The following is a 22,845-nucleotide window of genomic DNA, read 5'->3' on the forward strand; positions in this document are numbered from 1 at the left end:
GTGGGATCAATTTCTCTAAATGATCTTGTAGATCTTCCCAAATGCTTTTGTGCTTACAGTTTTTTCTCTCCTCCCTCTATCCCCACTTTCCTTTCTGCAAAGCCATGATGTGCGAAGTGATGCCAACGATAAACGAGGACACCCCGATGAGTCAAAGGGGGTCCCAGAGCAGTGGATCAGACTCGGATTCTCACTTTGAGCAGCTGATGGTGAACATGCTGGATGAAAGAGATCGTCTTCTTGACACACTCCGAGAGACCCAGGAAAGTCTGTCCCTGGCCCAGCAACGCCTTCAGGATGTCATCTATGATAGAGATTCTCTCCAGCGACAACTCAATTCTGCACTGCCCCAGGTATGTTGGCTATAAATGTATTTTTGGTAGCCTTAACTCATCAACATTATTTCCTCAGCCTATAATCTCAAATGATAATGTGTGCAGTTCTTAAAGATCCAGTCCTACTTTCAGGACTGCTGCAGGCCATAATGCCTGAAAACCAAGTGGGTCACTTTTGGTTTTAGTGTGTTGTTTTGTTCAAAATTCAACTGTCAAGCACTTGAGGAAGTCCTGGTTACATCCTCAAGACTGTTTTTCAGAAAGCTCAAGCAGCTGGGGAGGATAAAGAATAAAAATGATAAAGTGATCGTGTTGCCCTCCACCCCTTTGCACTAATGTAACCGAGAAACGTCCGTTACATTTCATCTTTGCACACGGAGAAAAGTCTCCAGAATTCTCAGCCTTTACCGTAATTGTCCACTGCAATTTCCTTTGCCCTTCCCCACAAGAAATGCTTGAAAATCAACAAATCAAAAAATGTAGCACAGCACAGGGAAAACAAACACGCAAACAAACAATCTTCTTGCATCTCTCGGCATGCATGAAACCACCCTTTGCTTTGAGATGAATTACCAAATCCAACTTTCTTCAACCCGATGCCCTTCCAACTTGCTGGGCAGCAACTCCTAGCACTTCTCAACTGGGGTTTGCTGGAAGATGTAGTCCAATGCATTTGGAGGGTATTGGGTTGGTGAAGGTTCTCTTGGCAGAATAACAGATCAGTCTTTTCTTTCCCCTCCATAGCTGTTCTATTTCAATTTCTCTCCTGCCTAAAAAATGGCATATGTTAAACTTGTGACAAGCACAGTATAAGTTTCTGGGCTGTTCTAGTCAACGTCCATCACAAAATAAAGCAGACTAACAATGTGATCCTGTGTACATATACTTGGAAGTAAGTCCCACTGCACTCAGAGACCCTTACTCTCAGGTGCGTGTGTATTGGACTGCATCCTAAATACACTCTGGATGAATGTGAATCTGTAATGTCTGGTAGAACTTTCCACTTGATAAAGGACAGCTCTAAATTCTGTCCGGAACACCTGGTCTGATAAGTTAAAACAGATTTTTGCATTTAGATGGATGGCTTGAAAGCAAAATTAATTCAGGTAACTGTTAAGATAGGAAGACTTTGGATATCTGGTGAATGAGATACTCTCATATGCCAAATGAAGGAAATAGCATTGGGGCGAGGAGAGAATTTTTTTTTTAAGGAAAAGCACCTCTTGACAGAGAACACAGATTAGCACAGTCCTGCTAAGTGCTCTGCATTTTATATTCTGCTACCTTTAAGGTGCTTAGATCCAGCACAGGAATGGATGGTGACAAGAGCAGGAGAAGTCTAGAGAGTGGGATGAAGTAGACAGTTGGATCCAGGTTTTCCCAGATAGGAGAGTTTTGCAGTTCTTCAAACTTGTTCAGAGACTTGTGCTGCCATCATTAAGCAAGGAATGGTATCATGTATATTCCTGGCATGGTTGTATCTTTAATATGGCTTTGGGAAGCAGGCATGCACTTCATCAGAGCCAGTAGAATTAAAGTCTAGGGAGTATTATAACCATTTATATTGCAGGCAACAATCTTCCTGCTTTTAGTTAAATCTGGCACTTTGCATTTGTTTTCTGGAACACTAGATTATGCCTGATTTAGCAAGCACTTGAACTTTAGCAGGGATGGAAATACAGAACTTGATCTATCAAGCTTCATTTCTAGTTTATTACAAAAGCCTGTTTTTAACCTTACTTATGTAATGTGTGAGATGGCAAATGTTCCATTATTACAATTCTGGTAGAGTAGTTGCTGTGAATATAAATGGCTAATTTAAGAAACTTTGTATGAGCTTTTATTTAGAATCACTTAGTGAAGGATGGTGATCTTTTCCTTATGCAAAAAGACTTGGTTCTGGTACATTCATATTCAGCAGTGCAAGACTGGGAAAGATATACATTTTTAAAAAATGTGAAATGAAATCTGTGTTATCTTTCATGTGGTGGAGGGAAATTTTATCTGCTGAATAAGACAGATCCTATTTTAATCTCTTACCAAATGTTGAAACTACAGAATTATATGCAACCTTAAAGACTAAAGAATTTATTCTGCCATGAGTTTTTGTGAACAGTATCTACTTTATCAGATGCAGGACGTGTTAACTTCAAACCAAGAGATCTGTTGTCTAAATGGTCTAAGGTAGACTTAGGAGTAGTATATACTCCTGCTATATTAGGAGTAGTTGTTGGCTGGTAACAGTTGTACTTAATAACCATTATTGCTTATTTTTAAGCACTTGAAGTACTTCTTAAAGCACAGTTTTATGCCTGTTTAGACAGAAAAAAAATCCAGTTCTCAGAGTTCCCCAGCATTCCCCAACAGGGTAGCCAGAGAATGCTGGGAACTGTGGATAGTCTTCTGTTTAAGCATGCATAGAATTGCAGCTTCAAGCACTGTACAAAGAATAGAAGTGATGGATGCTATTCCCAAGACTGGGTACACAGTTTGAGTTTGGGCGGATGCATTCCCGATCTGCTGTAAGCTGGAACTGGGAATGGAAGCCTGATTTGCTATAATGTAGCATGGATGGAGGACCTGAAATGGTTCAGAATTGTTTACCGTATTCCTTTCTGCACTGAAACAAAGCAGATTCCTACACTACTTCTTCTGGCTCCCACAGGCCCATAGCCAGAAGTCTTTGGGTGAGAAGTCCTAGCTCCAAGCTCCCTATCTTGTTGTCTGCCTCAGTCATCTACCCTTAGGCCCAGATATTGCTACAGGTGGCTTTCTGGTTCTAACTCACTGGTGCAGAAAGACATTGTGCACATGCTCAGAGGCACACAGTCATGTTGCAACCATGTCATTAAGCCCCTTTCCAGCAGTAAATATTTAAACGTTTTACAGTGATTTTAAGGGAAGTTGAAACAAATGTGAAAAGCAGAAAAGGATGATGGGGGCTTAGCAGAGAGGATTGTGGCATACAGCATATGGGAAAGAGAAAATTCTTGGTGAACAAGGGGTCCTGTGCTAGTTTGAAACTTTTCCTCTACTTGGAAACCAGTTCGGTAAAAAACCATTCCCAAGCTTTTGCTAGATTTCCATCTCTAAATCAAAGGGCTAAAGCAGCCGTTTTCAACCTGATAAACTGAATAGTGTGGGGTTCGTAGAAGTTGTTGTCCAAAACATCTGGAGGGCATTAGACTTGGGGAAGGCTGAATTAGAGGCTTACTATTTAATTTAAAAAAATGAGAGCAGGAATACCCTCAAGGTTAGGAGGCCTCCTTATGGCAAAGTTGGTGAATAGCCTGTCTCCTCAAAGCTCTGTTTCTTCACAAACTAAGGAACAATTAAAACATTTTGGACCTTTGAGGCAAGTTGTGAAAGAGTTTACCCATGTCAGTGCTGTATATTTTAGGTGAAATATTTGAAAAGCACTGCGCACACCTGAAAGTTCATGATGCAGATGCTCTGCTCAGATAGGTTGGCCCATAGGATAAGAGGTCTTCAAATGCTGTACCTGTTGCACGGCGTACTGACATAGGTAATTGGAGGGCTTCACCCTAGGGACTGTCATGTTCAAAGCAGCAGCAAGCCAGAGAAGAAAAGCATTTGGGAAATCTAAAAGGATGTGCAAGAAGAAAAAAGAGGGTGAAATAAGTGATGTGGCTAAACTACAACCTGAGGAAGGTTTCATTACTGACCCATGATGTTTCCTGATGGTGCTAAGAGGCTGAGAATATCTGTCCTACCATGTTCATACCATGACTTCCACCTGCAACTTCAATAAAAGTATAAGTGTGTTTTTGAAGATGTTCCCAGAGTGCTAGTAAGGATTCTGCAATTCACAGGATTAACTGGTGGTGTTATAGAACTTACTTTGTTTTAGGCTTTTCTTCTGCTAACACTGCTTGCTCAGCATCTCCAGTGTTTTATGTGTCAGGGTGGGAGGGGGAAGGGCGGAGATGGTCTCGGCGTTGGGAGACAGGCGGACAATCATTTCCCCACTCTGTTGTACTTCGGCAAAGTCAGAAACAAGGGGTTGGATCAGGCAGGTATTTGGCTTGGAACAGCATGGCGCTTATATTCTTACATGTAGCATAATGTGAGACACCACACATTTAGTGAAGTGTCACAAGGGTGGGCTGGAGGGAAGAGAAACAGAGCAGAAGCATTCCCAGCAGTCTCCTTGATATGTAAGGACATCTTCTCCCATAGGTTTTTCTGGATACCTAACCTTTGGAGGAAACGTCCTGCTTTCTTTTCACAATGGAAGCTCATGGGAGGCATATGACAAGATAGCAAAGAAATAAGGAGGAAAATGTAATGACCTCGCTCCATTGAACCATTGTGTGCAATTTAATCCATACTCTGCTTTAATTGGGTCGCTTTAAGAACTTTCATGATAGTCTTTCATTTACTTCATTACTGTTGAGAAATCATGATTTTGCTGAGGTTACAGTTACAGTTTCACATAAATGGTTAATTCTGTTTATCTGGCATCTTGCAGGTGGGTGGCTCCAAATGCTGGGAGCGATATGCCTTTTTTCTGTCCAACCATACATGGGATTGCACAGTGTCTATTATTATTGATTTCTATCACTAGATTCATTGTATTGGCTTTATTTTTGTGTTTCCCTAAAAGTTTCAGCTTTAGGGTGACTCATGAGTTGAATGAATATCATTCATATATACATATCATATATTAATATTATTATAGTTTTACTATTAGATACGATGTAGAATCTTGCCTGATGAAAACAACCAGAGATCTAGGAAGTTTGTATGTTAAAAATGAATTGGCTTAATAAAGAAAAAAAATAGTTTTGGTGGATATTTGTGTTTGGGTCTCTTTAAGGTAGTGAAGCTTTGGAGGGTTTGGAGTCACACAATCAATTATATATCAGTGTTTCCAGAATACTCTGCCCCCCACAAATGATGTACAGGTATATGTTCTTTTCCTCTCTTGCCCTAGTGGTACATTTGCACATACATGCACGTAAATGGGTGCACACATACAGATTCATGCACCACTTTAGCAGATAAAGGTGAAGTGGAACAAAAAATGAAGAACAGGACTGCTTGCTCCCCATGTCCTTGGAATGTGGAAGTGTGATGAATGAGAGGTAGCCTCCTGAGTAGGTTCCTTGGCCGGTGCTGAGGAGCTGCTTCCTTGGAAGGTGCTACAATATGGTGATTATGTTAAAATGTTAAGGGCAGCTGCTGCAGTATGTTCTGCTATCAGTGTGCTTCAGTTCCCCCAAAAATCCAGCCAATTGGTATGGCTTTTCTTAGCAGCTTACATAGTAATGCTTCACCTGGAGGAGGTCTGATATGCTGGATACAGCTTGTATTATCTTAGAAACTCTAAAACTTAATCCAGACTTACTTGGCAGGGTTTTGGTGGTATACTGAAGGGGAACCTATGTGCTAAATTAATAGAGGACCTGTAACAAGTTAAGAGATAAATGGGGCATAAGAAGATGAAGCTTAATTGGACCTGAAGAAAAGATGCCAATGCTAAAATTGCTACTTTGCCGTTTTGCTTTGTTATGAAGTAACCTATTTAGCATGTTAATTAGCTCATGTGGGACAAGAAGCATATGGAAATAATTTGAAATATAGTATTTGAGTTTGCATTTGCAGTTAATAATATTTAGAAAACAGCAAACGAGCTATAATGAGCTCTGCATTGTCCATTAGCCTTCCATCGTCTTGCCAAATGTCTTGACATTTTCCCATCTATACTGGCATCTAACAAATGCTCTAAGACAACATTTTAATCAATCCATCTCAGTTTATTTTCATTTTGGCCACAGGCCATGAGAGGGATGCTAATATACAATATATGAAACAGTGTACAGAACCTCTATTTTACAGATCATTATAGTGCACAAAATGCAGGTCCCCCCAAATAAGTTATCACTGCAGTAGTCACAGAGTCTCTTCTTCTGGCTCACCTTCCACTGGACACAATTCAATCATGGGAGGAGTTCACAAAAGGAATCCAATAAAAGCAGGATGAAACCTGGATAATGCCAAGGCACGTTGCTGGGTTGTGCAACACTTCCTGACATCCACTTTCTAACAGAAACTCAATCTGTTGAAGGTCTGACTATTTTTCTTTCCTGACAGCAGCTGGGGGAAAAAGCTGGCCGAATCCAGAAGGTCCATTCTAAACAATGCTGGTATTTCAACATGACAAATGATTCCATTTAATAACTAAAAGGGAAAATAAGAAATCAGGAAAGAACTGCAAACTTTACCTGTGAGATCAGCACTATACTATTAAACTCCTTTATCAACATATTTAAAAGTTCACAGCAAAGGCACAGAAATGGGTAAATTGGTTAACAATCCTCCTGCCATCAATTTTAAAATTTGCAATGATATTCAAATGTGTTGAGTGGAAAGAAAACGTGTCACAACCATGTTACAAATTTTCAGTCTGAGGATTCAGCATTAGATTAGTGTACAATCCTACTGTGATGACTGTAAGCTCCTGAATTTGAAGAGTCCTGTTTGTCCTCTGCATGGAGCAGAAATGACAGGGGCACTTCCTATCTTCTGCCCTGATTGTTTTGCCAAAGGAGCCTTTTTGCCCATCTAGTGACATCATTTCAAAGGGGATGGGAATGAGGCTGAGGAGGGTTCAGGATAGCATGTAACCTGACCTCTTGAGCCTCTGCTTCTTCCTGCCCATTGAAATGCCTCCTTGCCCCCTTGTCTGAGGTCTCTTTCCCAACAATGGAAAACAGCCACTGCAATTCCTTCTGCGCTGGCCGTGAAGGCATGGAGAAGGGTTGGAGCTCCAGTTCCCATCTCCAAGGTCAGAGCATTGTCTCCAGTCTTGAATGTGGGAATCTGAAATATCCAGGGGCCCTTCAGATGCTCTCTATCACCCATAGGATTGCTCCCATTTCTATTAAAGTTAATATACAGTTTGTCTGAATAGTCTTCAGTGACAGATTTACAACACATCAAATGGCTGCTTCAGCATGGATGCAGAGAACCCAGTATCCAAGCTGATACTTCTTAAGATAGGTGTGTATCATTATAACGGATACTGTGACATCCTTGTCTCTTTGCCAAAGCAAAGATTTCCATCCACCTTCAGGGAAATAACCTCTTCTATCTATTTTCTCACTGTTCTGAAACACATCTGGCAAAGAATAATATTGACTTTAAGAGTCTGTCCTTGTAATCTGAGATTGAAATGTGCAAAAGGTTTATGATAGGTTATCTGACTTCAACACATTTTATATATCATTGTGAATTTTACAACATTTTTATTTGCCAATTTACCTATGTTTGCATCCTTTGTTATGAAGTTTTAATTATGTTTTATGAATCATTTTAATGGTGAAGTACTAATCTGTTGTGTAAAATTTGCAGTTATGTTCTGATTTCTTGATGATTTTTCCCTTTGTTTTAATTGCTCAGGAAAATTCTCTCTTCTGCTTGACCTTCAGTTTTATTGCTGCCTACAGAGATCATATCACATTGAACTGAAGTGTCATACACTAAGACCTTATTGACCAAATCTGCATTGGAAGGCAAAAAAAAAATGCTGAGAGATACCATATAATTGTACCTCTTGAATTAACTTCTGGTATCAAGTTGGGAAGTGGATTGGAAAGAGAGATATCTCTGACTTTAAAAGCTTCTAAAACTGATACTATGTATTGCAGAAAATGTTTTTTCTTGAATGAGGCACTTACCAAAACAATTTCTTGTTAAAGGAAAACAATAGGGGAACAAATAAACATTTCATCTTGGCCTAATAAAGGGACAGGTATCTGTTTTAGAATGTTGCATATTTGGCAATTTGTGAAGCAGTCCTGGGCACTGCCATAAAATGATGGCATGGCAAAGGTCAGGTAACCTGTTCAAATGACTGTGTATAATGGGTCTGAACCTCACCCATTAAACAGTTTCTTTGAGCCCACAGTGTTTAGCACTGCCTGAAATCTATTTCACAGGCGTCCCAGCTGTTGCTAATAAAATGCATTGATTTTTTAAAAAAACAGGCAGGGCGCCTTGGTGGGTACTACTAAAGCTGCCTGTGGGCATCTTGATATCCATGGCCTGCGCTGGCTGCATTCATCAGAACTCTGCAGAACCTTCTGCTTTTTATTTGGAAGAGGGCTGTGCATGGAGTTTTCAAAGGGGAAAATAGGCTTTGGGTTAGAAACCAATTTTTGGTTTTTGGTTTATGTGCTGAAGCTTGAATAAGCATGTTACATGTAAACCTTCCACAGCCACTAAGTATATGTTTGCAGTTGAATGTACGTGCCTTGGAAACATTGGTGCCATCTTTGATTAGGCCAAGTGCAGTTGTTTACATTTCCTTCTGAAAAGTCCTGCCTCAGGTCCAAGAATATAAATTGCTGTCCAGAATGCAGGAAGCAGAAAATCCTGGGGGGTATGAAGCAAAACTATCTGGTAGAAATTGTTCGTGGCAAAATTGCTTGCAGCGGGAACACTGTGTTCCAGTCTCCACTTTTAATTCTGCTTCATAAACATCCCTATCAGTTACTTTTAACTTGAACCAGACACATTAATAGGCACATAAACTATTTGATGGCTCATTATCTCGAAGCTTGTAAAGACTCATGACATAAAACCAGGATAAAAATAAATCCAGGCTGGTCAATGGCATGGTGTTTGTCGTCTCTTTAATACTTCGCCTCTGAGGATAAAGCAGAAGGAAAAGGTTTGAGGGATGAAACGCAGGTACCTGGTACAATGTAATGAAAGGAAATGCTGCTTAAATGATAATTAAGGCAAAGAGCTAACAAAAGGAAGCTGTCTAAGATTAATGGCTCTATCATCTTTGAGCAAAAACAACAGGGAGGCAAACCTCAGATTGTGTCCTACAAAAACCCCATTTTATTTACACTGAAGTGACATTTCATTGCAGGCAGTTTAGTGTTTCTATGGCTGCAGTTCTATAATGGCTTTGTGTGAAAAAGGTCTACTAAACTCAGTAGGGCTTACTTCTGAGGAGATATAGCTAAAGTTTCACTATAGGTCTCGTTCGTTTAGACTGGTGATAGAAGACTATGCTGAGGAATTACCATGGCTCATTCCCCACTGTCACTGATGATTCAGATGATGTTGGCCTTTCATAAACTGCCCATGTTTCCCAACCAGTGCTCCTGACACTTGGCTTAATGCAAAAGAAGGAAAGAGCAGAAACGGTGGTGTTGTGGATAGTACAATGTGGAATGGAACAGGGTGGGAGAAGTTTTCCCTGGGGAAAAAGGGGTGCTGTGTTGGGGATGCCTCCACCCCTTTCCTGATTGCTTGCTGTGCATGTCCTGTTTGAGAGCCATGGCCTGCAGCTTCTTGCAGCCCTTCAAAAGGATATCACCGGCTACTCAATGAATAGTTTCTTCAGCTGCTTTACTTGCAGAATACAATATACTTCCCAGCACTACCCAAATCACCTGCTTTACAGTTTGTTCTGGAGCACTTTTTTTAAAAAAATGCTAGTGGCATTCCAGAACAGCTTTACTTATACAGGGGTTATAAAGAGAAAAAACAGTAATTAATTTATAAGGAGAAAAACAATTTAAAATATGTGCAACAGGTTTGCAGCTGCAGTGATGGGGCATGGCTACATAAGAGGGAAGTGAATCTGCTTCATCCTTTAAGATCTCTACTGAGATGTGCTGGATGGCCCTTGGCTGAGCCAAGGCTGCAGCGCCCTTTAAGTAGCTGCAGCATGGACTGGAAGGACGGCCTCCCTCCCTCTGCTGGCTCCCAGCCATCTCCCCATAGCCCCTCATGCCAGATGAGGCTGAGGGAAATGCACCAGTGGGAGGCTGCAAGCACAGTCAGGACCACCCCATGACTTGGTGCAAACCAGAGGCTCAAGCTTAATGCAGAGCCCATGATTTACATACAGACATCATCAGTACAGTCCTCAGTCTCCTGGTTAAAGGGAATAGCTCTGCCCTAGATTCTGGAGAGCAACAACTAGCCTGAGCAGGGACTCACGTGCTGCATGGACAACTGTCTCTGTTCATGTGAAATTAAAATGGAAACTGAGTTTCCCATTATGATCCTGTGATGTCTTGCAACCTCACTCATATTTATTTTAATTTCAGGGATGCTTTTCTCAACAGTGTTTATTTAAAGCCTTGCTAACTTTGTGTGTTTCCCCATTCAAAGATGTGTGATGACCTCATTAAGTAGTCTGTATGTACCCCAAATACATAATGAGGTATTCTAGGGCTGTCAGTTAAAAATGGGTAGCCATCTCAGGTATTCCCAGGGTTAGACTCAACATATAGCATCTACTTTTCAAATGAAACATAAAAAACAAAAGAAGAGCCACCATGGATCAGACTAAGAGTCCATCCAGTCCAGCATTCTGTTTATACAGTGGCCAGCCTGCTCTCCATGGGATTCTACCACCAAAATATGAGTTGCAGTGCCCAGGTTCCCCAGCAACAGAGGTATATTGATATATAGTCTTTGGTACGGGAAATAGTATACAGCCATCAGGACTAGTAGCCACTGATAGTTTTCTCCTCCATGTATTTGTCCAGCTCCCTTTTTAAAGCCCTCCAAATTGATGGCCCTCACTGTATCTCAAGTTTCTAACTATGCTCTGTGGGAAGAAGCATAGTTCCTTTTATCCGTCCTAAATCTCCCACCAGTCAACTTCATGGGAGAAGGAAGAAAAATATCTCCCTATCCATCTTCTCCACATCATGCATAATTTTGTACATTTCTCTCTCCCCTTGCTTGTCAAGTTCCTAAATCCTAGATTTGTGAACTTTTCTGATAGGGGAATTGTTTCAGACTGTTGGTCATTTTTGTTGCCCTTTCTTGAAGTCCTGGTTTAGAATTGGTCACTGGAATCCAATTTTTTAACCATCCTAAATAATTCAATGTCTTGAACAAACTTGGTCACTTCACTGACCATTCCTAATTTCAGATCCTTTATGAATAAGTAGAAAAGCACTGAGCCCAGTACAGATTCCTGGGATGGGAATGGATTCCCATTTTATATCCTTCTATTGGGGGAAATTTACCATTTATTCCCTGTCTCAAAGTGGGAATAAAACTGTTCCTTCAACAGTTACTGATCCATTAAAAAGCCTCTCTTGTTATACCATGGCTGCTAACTTTGCTCAAGAGTCTTTGGTGTGGGACTCTGTCAGAAGCCTTTTTGAGGGGGAAAAGAGCTCTTGGCTCTTGGGCTGTATAAAAATGAATAAGTGAATAAGTTTTAAAGGCTTTCAACTTCTAGTTTAAATTCTGTTGAGCAAGAAAAAGAAAGGTTGTGTTGAAGAAGGACTGAAAGTGAAGACATTCATGTCTATAGGAATGCATTGTGCTCTTTTTGTGGTAAAGATTGCACCCATCAGAAAGGACTAGAAAGAAACAGAGAGGAGAAGGGGAAGGGAGCCAGCCTGCTAGCCCATCTATTCTGTGTGGAGTCACATTTCAAGTCATTTTTAAATTAATGCAGATTTAGAGAGAAAAAAGTCCTACAGACTTGCAGAATTCTGCATCTATGCTGGCTGGGAAATGCTGGAAGCCTGTGTGACTCTTTTCTCAGTCTAAGCATATATAGGATTGGACCCTAAGGGCCTGATCCAGTTCCAGAGGTTAATCGTTTGGAATCACAGGGATACCCATAAGTACAGTAAATTCCAGTTGTTATTATGACATGAGAATGGGTAAGTCAAATCCCAAACCTTACAACAACAGATTGTGCACTACCTGAAACTCATGAAATGAATCTCAGTTGTGCTAAAGAAATTAAATAATTTATAGTGGTCTACTAATATTGAAATGGAAGAGAATGTCTTTAAAAGTTAGTTCTACTGTGCATCAGACATCTTTGCTGCAGACTTTAGGGAAAATCTTTCTTGCTAAATATTTCAATTCCTGTTATCACATTTACATTTAAAAAATTTAAAAATATTTGTAATTAAAACTGAGACAATCGGGAAGCAATAATACAGCATGTGGTATTTCCAGATGATGGTGCAAGAATTTATTTCAATATAGATTTAAATGTAAGTTGTCAATGCCAAAACTAATTTACAACAAATTTGCATAATTGCATGTTTCAGCAAAACAGACCACATTTGCATGTATAAATAAGGAATCCCTCTTAGAAGAAATCATATTTTCTCTAACACATTTTTTTCAAAGTTCAGCTGCCAGAAATGGAAAATGGGAAGCCTTAAATGTTCTAAATGTATCGGTGTCATTCAGGACAATTTGTCACTTCTCCTTATTAGGAAAGAGATGCTAGATATAGGCACATGGCTGAGACCAAAGCAGTCTTATGGAGAGGGCAAGAATGAATTCAGGCTGTTAAGGAAGCCCCAGAGTTGCACAGAAAAATAGAGGAATTGGAAGGAAAAAATCCTGCATTAACAATTCAAAAGTTACTGTGCAATTGGATGATTCTGATGAGAACCATTCTAATTATAGTGGTGCAAAGGGTGAATCCAAAAAACCCAAACAAATTCAGGGTACATCCCAGAGTCAAAGAAAAGGAGATCCAGAGAGGATCCGTAGGCCAATTGAAAAATACAGGAAAGAGTAATGGTGTTTAGACATGGTTCCAAATGGTTTAGACATGGTTCCTTTCTGGGCCCAAAGTCTTTCAAGCTTGAGCCTTTCCAGTCCCACCCAGGACACAACCTCAGTCCATTAAAATCGCCTGAGGGAAAAGCCTACTGATGAGCACAGCTTTGCTCTTAAGTGTACCTTTAGTCACAAGGATTGCCTATTCCTGAGGTGAGCACTTCTGTATCTAGTCAAACCTTGACTTTTAGATTCTTGTACTCCCTAACTCAAAGTGGATGTTCAACATCTAAGTGTGAGAGGGGACTAGCTATGTCTTGAGGGTTATAGAGTCAATACCTAACTCCTCTGTGTTCAGGCTGTCCTTGATCTCTGTTCAGGTCCTCAGATGCAGGCAGCCATTCTGTGATGTTTGGTCCTCTGGGGGCATCTCAAAAGAGATATCCTCTAGAGGAAGTATGGCAGCTGTAGTTATTGAGGGTTTTTGTGTGTAAATGAAAGGTTTACAGCCAGAAAGCCAAACATTTTTCTGGGTACACATTTGGGGGAAGAAGCTGAGCAGAATTGTAGCAGGATAAGCAATTGGTTCAGCCAGTTCTAGGAGTTATGGTTCATGCATATCAGGCTGACACTTGATGATAAAATCCTGAGAGAGATAGAGAGAAATGGAAAACAAAATAGCTGAATTGTAGAGCATGACTAGATGTATTTATGAATACACAGAGTGTTCCATTTTGGGGACGGAGAAAAAATGTGAAAATATCTGTGGAAAAAATGGACAGGATCTTTGAGCAAGGGTTAAAGAATGTGACTGTTTGACAGGCTATACATTTGGCAAAATGCATCACTGGCCATGTAGGATGAGAAAGAATAATAAACTGAAATGGAGACACATTTCTAAGGTTGAAGGTAGGACCAGAATATGGAAGGGTAATACAAAGTAAGCAAGATAACATTGGAAGAAAATGGCACATTCATAAAAATATTGAAATAAGGCACACATTTTTTACAGAAACATAAATTGTAACAACAACAGTTGACATACACAAAAAAAAGTTTTCTTGTGTAAACCCAGTTTATACATGAATCAGACCATTTGCATTTAGAATTAGGGTGCTAGTGAATAGTGGCCTGGCATGGTGCCCCATGGTAAATATGCTGGTAGTTGCAGACCATTTTTTGGTCTCAGATTACATTTAAGTGGATTAAAAAGACAGCTTACATTCAAATGGCCCCACAAAAAGAAAGATATAAAGAAAGGCAGCATTAATGAAAAGCATGGTGTTTCATTTCTAGTTAGGGCATCTAGTATTAAAAACTACTTAAAGTAAGTGGATGGAGAAATACCTGAAGACTGGGACAATAATAACTTTCTTAAAATAGATGAAGGAAGCAATCCTGTGGCCCCAGGGATGGTGTCCCAGGTGCCAGATGATACTGTACACCTCCCCTGTGTGGACGGAGAGGATGATCTCTCCACAGAATTCTTTTGTGGATCTTGGCAAAGCTTCCCACTGCAAGAGCAACATGGAAGAATTTGGGGGAGGATGTAGGGCTGGCTCCAAAGTCCCCTTCATGCCTTGCATTGCTCCCAGGGCAGAGGGAAAGCTGACATTTGTAGGGGACGGGTTAGAAAAGCTTTAAATAAATAAATAAATAAAACTATGCCAGCAATTGCCTATAAACTATGTGACATATTGGAGCAATAATAGGAAAAAGTGGGGCCAAGAAAAGGGAAAAGCTGCTATTGCCACTACAACTTGCCCAGGCTAGTGCATACCTGATAGAACTTCTGCCATGGATTCTCTCTCTCCCACAAGACTGCTCTGTAAGGCTGCAATCCTGTGCCTAATTCTCTGATATGAGACTTACTTTCAAGTGGGCATGTATAGAATTGCACTTCTTTGAAACTTGTCATCATGAAGACATGCAGCAGTATAGAAACTGTTGTGAGCCAAGGTTCCTCCTTTGAGCAATCACCAGCCACAGACTATTTCCTTTGTAACTGTATTGCTCCAAATTACAAATCACCCAGAGCAGATCTCTGAGCATGCATCAAGCAGTTTGTTGAGCCCAATCTAGCGCTTACCTTCAGGAACTCTCCTTATGGGCATGCCCAGGCCCCATCTCCTTGGGAGGGGCTCTCTGCAGACAAACATCCCTCCTCTTCATGTTTTGCTCATTCAGTTGGGCTTCCCATCTCTGCTGACACCTCACCATGGAGGGGCCTGATTTACATCTGATAATTCCTCATATCTCCCCCTCCCCCGACTGTACATCTTGATCATTTCCAGGAACTGCCTGGCACAGTGAAGCACCTGGCCTTGAGATAATCACCTCCTCCTCCTGCATCTCAGAATCTTGACCTAGCCCATCCTCCCCAATCTCACTGAAATATGCATCATTCTCCAATTTTGAATCATCTGGAATGCAGCCAGCTGTCCATGGGAACAATTGCCTGAGACCACCATCCTTCTTACTCCCAACAGAAACTCTCAGACTTAGAAGGAGGAAATTAGGGTAGCGCAGATATATACAACTGAGAAAATGCTTACAGAGGCATGTTCCTGACACATATTACTATAGCATAACAAATGAATCACTTTAAAAGAAATCATTTTTATGTAGACCACAAACAAAGCATTTTATAAGCAGATTTTATTTAATGTAGAAAGCCAGCATGGCAACTTGTGGAGAGTGTAGTTGGACCACATGCTGTGGGGTGTGTATTTCTGTATGTGTTTTTAAGCCCAGAGTACTTAAGAAAGCTGAGTACAAAATGCATTCTGACACTAGTCCAATTCAGCTGCAGAAAGCAAAAGCTTGAGCCAGGGAAAACGTTAGCCTTGCCTCCTCCATCATGACTTCTGCCACCCTGTACCTATGGAAGGCAACTTTCAGGATGAGATAGCATCCACTATCACTGGAGGCCCCTATGTGATTTCAAACCCTGATTTCCCATGGTTTTCCCATTCAGAAATTTATTCTTGATGGAAACTGTGGCAGAGACAGCGGGACTCATGCACTCGCCACTGCTTGTATTTACTTTCCTCCATTATAGAATACCCGAACAGAGCTGTGGTTCATTTTTTACCGTGATGTTGCTGAGCAAGCTATAAGAGGTTAAGTGTGGTTCCCCATCTATGACCTATTTACAGGGAAATATTTGCAGACACCAATTGTAAGGAAATAATTCAAGATGTCACCACTCCATTGTAGTGAATTATTGGGGCATTGGAACATAGAATTAAGAGTGCATCATGCCAATGCCCATATGGTAACTGTATTGGAGTGAACAGCAAAACCATCAAAGATACTTTACCAGCATATCACTCCTGTGTCCCTATTTTTAGGGTAACAGAAATCTCATGGGGAGAACAGCAAAGAAAGATGGAAATAATGCATTCTTCCAAAATATGGAGTTTTAAAGACAAAGAACAGATAAAACATGCTAGTAAAAGGGAAAATTTTCATAATGAAGAGTAGATAATTCCAGGCTTAGCAAAAGGTAAAGATGGAGTACTCCAGACACAGGACTATTCTCTAGAGAACATTAGAGATCTGGGAAACAAAAAGGAGATTGTAGTTGGCAGGTTTATGGACTGTGAATGTAAATGACTCTTTGAGTAGTTGCTTCCTTTCTCAATAGGAAAGGGGGCTTATCAGTGTGGGTCTTAACTCCTGGTTCCTCTGTTCTATTTTCATTGAAAATGATATTTAGAGCTCCAGCATGCCTTTGCAGTTGAGGTAAAACGTGATCATTGCATTCCCTGTTGCCACAAGGCAAAAGTCATGGTTCCATTGTTCAGTGAAGCATTCCCCCATAGTAGTGCTGTCAAATCCCCAAGTTACCACCCACCTCACAATACACACACTCTTGTGCCAGCTTGTAAATATTATGAAACATGACTCTGAACAACACAGCACGTGTGTATCCATGAAACAAAATGCACAGGTGTGTTGTAGTGGTATGTGCTATGTATATGAGCATTCATCTACATTTTACTTTTAAGAAATTTCTGAAAAGAAAAAAAAGTTCTTTGGTGACTGGGGCATGCTGGAAGTTGTAGGCCTTTTTTCTGCTGAAACGTACATGGGAGTGAGCATTAAGAGATTTAGAAATATAAATCTCACCTCTTATTCTTACCTACCTCTTACCAACTCCTTTATCTTGCAGTGATGAATATCTCTCTTTTTGCATTTCTCATTAAGTCATTCTGAAGTTTCCAATTGAACCATTAGTGATTTGATCTGCTTTTAATATTAATTGGATTTTGCATAATACTTGGATATTTTGACAAGCAATTGCTGCTAGTACTAAGTGTGACACATTGGCATTTGTCCAAGTAGTGAAATAAGCCAATCTTGTACTGGTTGCTGTTCTGCTTATATTGTCAAATTCAGTGTGTTTACACATTTTTTCTGCAATTAACTGAATTATTAGTCTCCTAGCTAGATATATTGCAGAGACTGAAGCCAGCTTTTCTTCCCCTAAAGAACTGAAAAAGTTTGATGCACACCCTTTGCCATGTACAGGTTATACCCATGCATTCTTATATGTGCCGATACAAGCAGAAACCTTTGAATTAAGTCAATTCATGTCCCTTGTAATTATATCATCTACAACCGATATGGTTAGGTTTGATTTACATTTTAAAGTCCACGAATTCACATTATAAGTTGCTAATTATGGCACATGATATAAAGGTTCTTTCTGTACTTCTTTTTTCTTTCTTCTTTGAAGTAACAGTGAGCAAAACAAGACCAAAGAAGAAGGCCCTGTTATCTTTGCCTACTGACAAAATGAATATGACTTCTCAGCTACCACTGGTAGCTGCCTTTGGTAACTGACAAAAATGTCCATAACATTACCACCCCAGAAACTTAAAAAGATTCAGTCTGAAAAACAGTGCCTGTTGATGGAAATTTACATCTAACCATCCCAGACTAATGAGGAGGCACTGTCATTCCTGGAATGCTTAGACAATTGGCTACTACATGGTTTGAGACCAAAATCAGTCTTGTAGAGGTTTTCACAATCTTTATCAGATCTTGTTGTTATGCTCTTGAGGATGTGATCCTGTGGCGTCCCAATGTTGTCTGGGGGTCCATAGGACTATGCAGAGCCCCAGGAACAAGGTCCTTCACAACTGGGCTTCTGGAGGCTGAGCCCTCCGCCTGCCCCCTCACAGCCTGCATGGAAAGAATTGTGCTGGTTAACTCTCTGAGTAGGTGACTGGACCTCAGAGGAGATTAAAATGTTGGGGCAGAAAGGAGAGGAAGCTGGGGCTGACAGTTTACACCATTTCTTATTGGAGTCCCCACCTCCTTCTCTTGCCAGCTGAAAATGGGTGTCTAGATGAAATGTATGGTGCGAGGCACTATGGCAGATTCATGAGAACTGCTGAATACATCTGCAGTGGAGGGTACTGGATTCCACCATTACTTGCATAAGAAAAATGATATTTATTAACAGCCACAGTTTTACTGTGATAATGTAATGAATTATGATCTTATTAATAGTTTAGGCAATATTTTTCCTCCTCTTTCTGTTTCCTAAAGGAGGAGAGTGTGTATGTCTGCAACTATACTATACTGAAATAGAATCAGCTAAGAAATGGACTGTGAATGGGATAATGATGGCTTGCTATATGAATGCCACACCCAGGCTCAGTCCCAATAGGCCATGTATCACTGTGAACTGCCGCACATTATCTCAAATTGGATTATGTTGTATAGGGAGTTAAGTGCATGCCAGAACTAGCCTTGTATCGACAAGGTTGTTTGATTAGTTTAGCCAGGTCAGCTTTCAATAGTCACATGTGTTTATTGATTTTATCCATTACTTAACATTTCTGCACCAACCCTCATTAAAGGGTTTCCAGGTAGCTCCCAAGAATAGCATTAAAAGTTAAAACACTGCAACAGCAAAGCAACCAATTAAAAAGGTGGTGTAAAAACAATCCTATCAAAAGGCTGGGGAAAATAAACTTCATCTGATGCCTAAATGATATCCGTGTAGGGACCAGGTGAACCTCTCTAGGGGCAAGGCATCCCCTAGATAATGAAAACAAATAACTTCATTACACAATGTCAATCTAGCTCAGACTTCTGCAACCTGGTGCCCCTCTAATACTTTGGACATTGACTCCAACAATTTCTGGCCATAGGCTGATGAGAGTTGGAATCCAAAACATCCAGAGGTCACTGGGCTAGATCATAGCACAGTCGTACAACTGGTTGCCTCTTTGTGGTATCACTCCCTGCATTGTACATAGATTCTATGTAAGATTCTAAGCATTTTAAGTAACTTTGGTTGTGTGGATTGGCCCTTGTAAACTCAGAGTGTTTCAGTATTAGAGGGTTAACTTGGAATACTTTAAAATCCTGTTCATGTTGTGGGACAGGAGGAGGGAGGCCAACATTTCATAAAACCTGTTTAGAGCGCTTCGTGGTCAGTTCATGCCATATAGGCTAATATAGCAAAACATTTGTTCGGTATCCTACTTTCTTGATGTCCTATTCCAGCTGTTCTTTTAAAGCATCACATTCACATTTCATATAAATATGTAACAGTTTATGGAAATTAGCAGCAGCCCAGCCACCGTAAGGTTGTCAAAAGTTGACCTACCAAATCACTAGAAAGATATCTTCTTAGCAACAGTAAATTTGGCCCGTAAGTAATGACTGTGCATAAGAGCTGAGCAGGGCTGTCAAGGATAGGGTATTTTTTTTTGGGGGGGGGGGGCGTGTTCATTCATAGAGTTGTTATAAGTTAAAGGCAACTTGGTGAAATGTAACAACAACAAAAGGAATCATCACAGCATTTTCTGAACTATTAAAGATTGGCAGCACTGAAAAAATAAGCCTGTGCAAGAATAAAAGATTATACAAGGATAGCTCCAACCAATGAATGTGAAATGCAACCTCTCATTTTATGCCAGGAATAAATGGACAATTGCAAATGCTATGACTGAGCTCAGAGTATGATTCATATCTTCCTTTTGGACTGTGAGTGACTTTTCTGCATGCAGGATAGATCCTCATTGTTATATTCTTCCTGCTATTCAAAAACCAGTGGTTACTATTATTATTATTATTATTATTATTATTATTATTATTATTATTATTAGAACATTTCTATGCCGCCCCTTTCCGAAGCCTCTTCTGTGAATGATACATACATTTTTTTAGAATTATATTTTATAGCTATTAATAACTACCTAGAAATTGCATGGATGTCCAACTTAAAGAATACCAGGTTTTAAAGACTTAACTCAAGAGTGCATTACTAAGGAGAAGCACTGTATTTCAGGAGCCAAGGTGGTACTATTGAATGTGCCCCAACTCATTATTCTGCCTCCTATTAGAGTAACCCTCAGTGTATAATTAGGCTGAGATTATCCAAGGACCAGGTGCTCAGCACATATTTTTAAATCCAGCCAATCACTCACACACATTCCTAAGGTGCTCAGTCAGTTGCAGGATGATTCTTTTAGAAAACTGACGATTCAAGTACAATAATAGCTTAGATAGCCATTCTACTTAATCGGAACTTTAATACACTTATGGTATAATGTTGGTGCATCCATAACTGACAGTTCATCTAAAGCTGATCAAAATTAAAAGGTGCCCACAACATACCAAAAGACAACTAAGGATATACAATAAAGTAAAATCAACATTCTATCTGCATTAATTTATCCATTAGTTCATATTAAGAGATCTGTTATGAAACCTAGCCAAATCAGTCTAGCAGCAAAATCAGAAATGAATCTAGCAAACAAAAGTTTTCTTTTAGCAGCCACTGACCAAAGTGAAGAATGCTAAACTGTTATACACAGGTATAACCAAAAAGCCCAGCTAAAAGCCCTGGATTCACCTTAAACGAGGACCTCTCCCCAAAACACACATTGGGATCCCAGGCTCTTCAGACAGCTGACCCTCTAGCAACAGAAGAAGGCACAGGATCTCATGTCCTGAGACAAGAAATGACACCCTATTTTCTGGGCTGCCATTGAGTGGCAGAGCAGCCAAAGTTGCTCTGTGTGAATTAATCAAGGGTGGAGCTTTTAAGACTGTTCCATGGACCGCTTGTGAGGCCACATGAGCTCCATCTATTGAGAAACATAGAAACAAAATGGGTCAGAAGGGGTCTCCGGGCCATCTATTCTGACCACCAGCTCCAGCCAGCTCCGCTCACGACATGCCCACCATGTGCATGGTTGCCAACGGGTGCAACTTTCTCCCCAGTGTCTTCTAATCCTCTATAAGAAGTCATTTGGGGATTTGGAGCAAGGCATCATTACAAGGTGGATGTAAAGATTTCTCTTTTATATCTGGATTTGGTTTGGCCATGTTCCGCGTGAACCAGTGCTTGTGTACAGTTTCAACCACCTGAAATTGAATCCTGCTAAGCCAGATGCTTTGTGGGTAGATAGTTCCCAGTTCTAGGAGTTGTGTCTGAATGTGTCCTGGATGGGTTTGCACTGCCCCTATAGGGATGAGATTGACATGGCATAACAAGCTGCAATGGTGGGATGTTACTGCGACCTCCAAAACCAGAGCAGTTTCCACAGGATAGCTTATTTTTTCATAAGCAAGCCACCTTCAAAACCCATGGCTTGTTGTTGAGTTGTTCAGAGTGGCTTGTTTTCAGGATGGCTTGTCGTCCTGATCCCGGCAGGACAACTTGATTGTGAATTGTTGGGAACAGTTAGAGAACCAATCTGCAAGAGCAGTGAAAACGCTTCCTGCTCCTTGCAGTCTTGCCAGTGCCACCATCTTTCCTCATCCCTTGTCAGTGTCCTCTGCCCTGTGCTCCTAAAACCAAAAAGAATCACAGAAAACTGCCCCAAATGAGTATATAACTTTTTGATTTTCTTTCTGACTTGCATAATGCACAGACTCAAAAGTCTGCTTCTGTGAAAATTGTGTAATTCCTCCTCAGCTTTACTGCTTCACCATAAAACCGGCATAATTTTGGAAATCTGCCTCACTGCTCTGCCATGTAATTTGTGTAACTTTGCCCACAGTTTTACTGCTTTGCCTTGAAAAGTGTGTTTACCTGATCCTTTAGATATTTGTACTGCTTCCTCTCACTGCTGTGCATTGAAATTTGCCTGTGTTTGCTGACCCACCTAACTGTTTTGTACCCCATGTGTACACCTGTGTCCTAATTTACGGCTGATTTCCAGGAGTGGCAGGAGCAAAGCTGGGGACACAGCCAATATAGAGAAGCCTCATATTAAAACTGTCATTCTGAGCTGTTTGTATATTACTAGTGTGAAGCATTCCAGGCAGTTTGCACAGGACAGTCAGAGTCATTCTAGAGTAAGTCAGTAAAACAAGCATGAAGGTTGAGTGTTGGGGTTCAGTCCAAGTTCTTACATGGAGGTCATGTCATGGAAACAAGGCAAGTGTTCAGCAGCAGGGTTCGAGGTGCCAAAAGCTGTGTCAGACATGGTTTGTGCTGAGTTTGTCAGCATGCTGGTTAGCCTTTTATTTAGGAGTTGGCTGGCTATGCCCACATTCCCAGCTGCAGCTAATTACACCAGGCTGCCGTGCAGGCTGGCACTCTGCCTGAGAGGGAAGGCCCGTGCACTTCTTTTCAGGCAAGGTGGGTGGTCCACCCATCTCTGGCTCTGATTCCAAGTGCCACGAGGGAGGAGGAAGACTCCTCTCATTCCCCCATGAGCCCCCTGCCTCCTCATTCCCTGCCAGCAGGATTCCCTTCTGGACTCCTGTTTCTGCCTCATCCTCAGAAGTCAGGACACCTCTGCCACCAGATGAGTCATGTTCTTCTTAAGATGAGGGCTCCTCAAGAGGAGGCTTGACAGCTAAAAAGACCACTGGAGGGAAACAACAAACTCCAAGAAGTGAAGGGGAGTTAGAAGTGGTCAGCAGCTTCAGGGAAAGATTTGGGGAGTAGGGTAGAGTGCTTTCTTGGAATAGGCTAGGCAGTCTT

At 40.8% G+C, this 22,845-nt stretch overlaps 1 protein-coding gene across 2 annotated transcripts in view; it reads left to right on the top strand.

Annotated features, from left to right (window-relative positions):
* Positions 1-280: 280 nt before the first annotated feature.
* The window catches only part of PPFIA2 (PTPRF interacting protein alpha 2), a 268,242-nt gene continuing 245,677 nt past the window's right edge, over positions 281-22,845 (top strand). For both annotated transcript variants that reach the window (XM_044455520.1, XM_044455518.1), the window contains exon 1: positions 281-353. The gene's annotated coding sequence lies outside the window, so the exon portion shown is untranslated. The remainder of the gene's footprint in view (positions 354-22,845) is intronic.

Source organism: Varanus komodoensis, unplaced genomic scaffold (assembly GCF_004798865.1).
Source record: "Varanus komodoensis strain SLA01 unplaced genomic scaffold, ASM479886v1 scaffold8, whole genome shotgun sequence".
Lineage (NCBI taxonomy): Eukaryota > Metazoa > Chordata > Lepidosauria > Squamata > Varanidae > Varanus > Varanus komodoensis.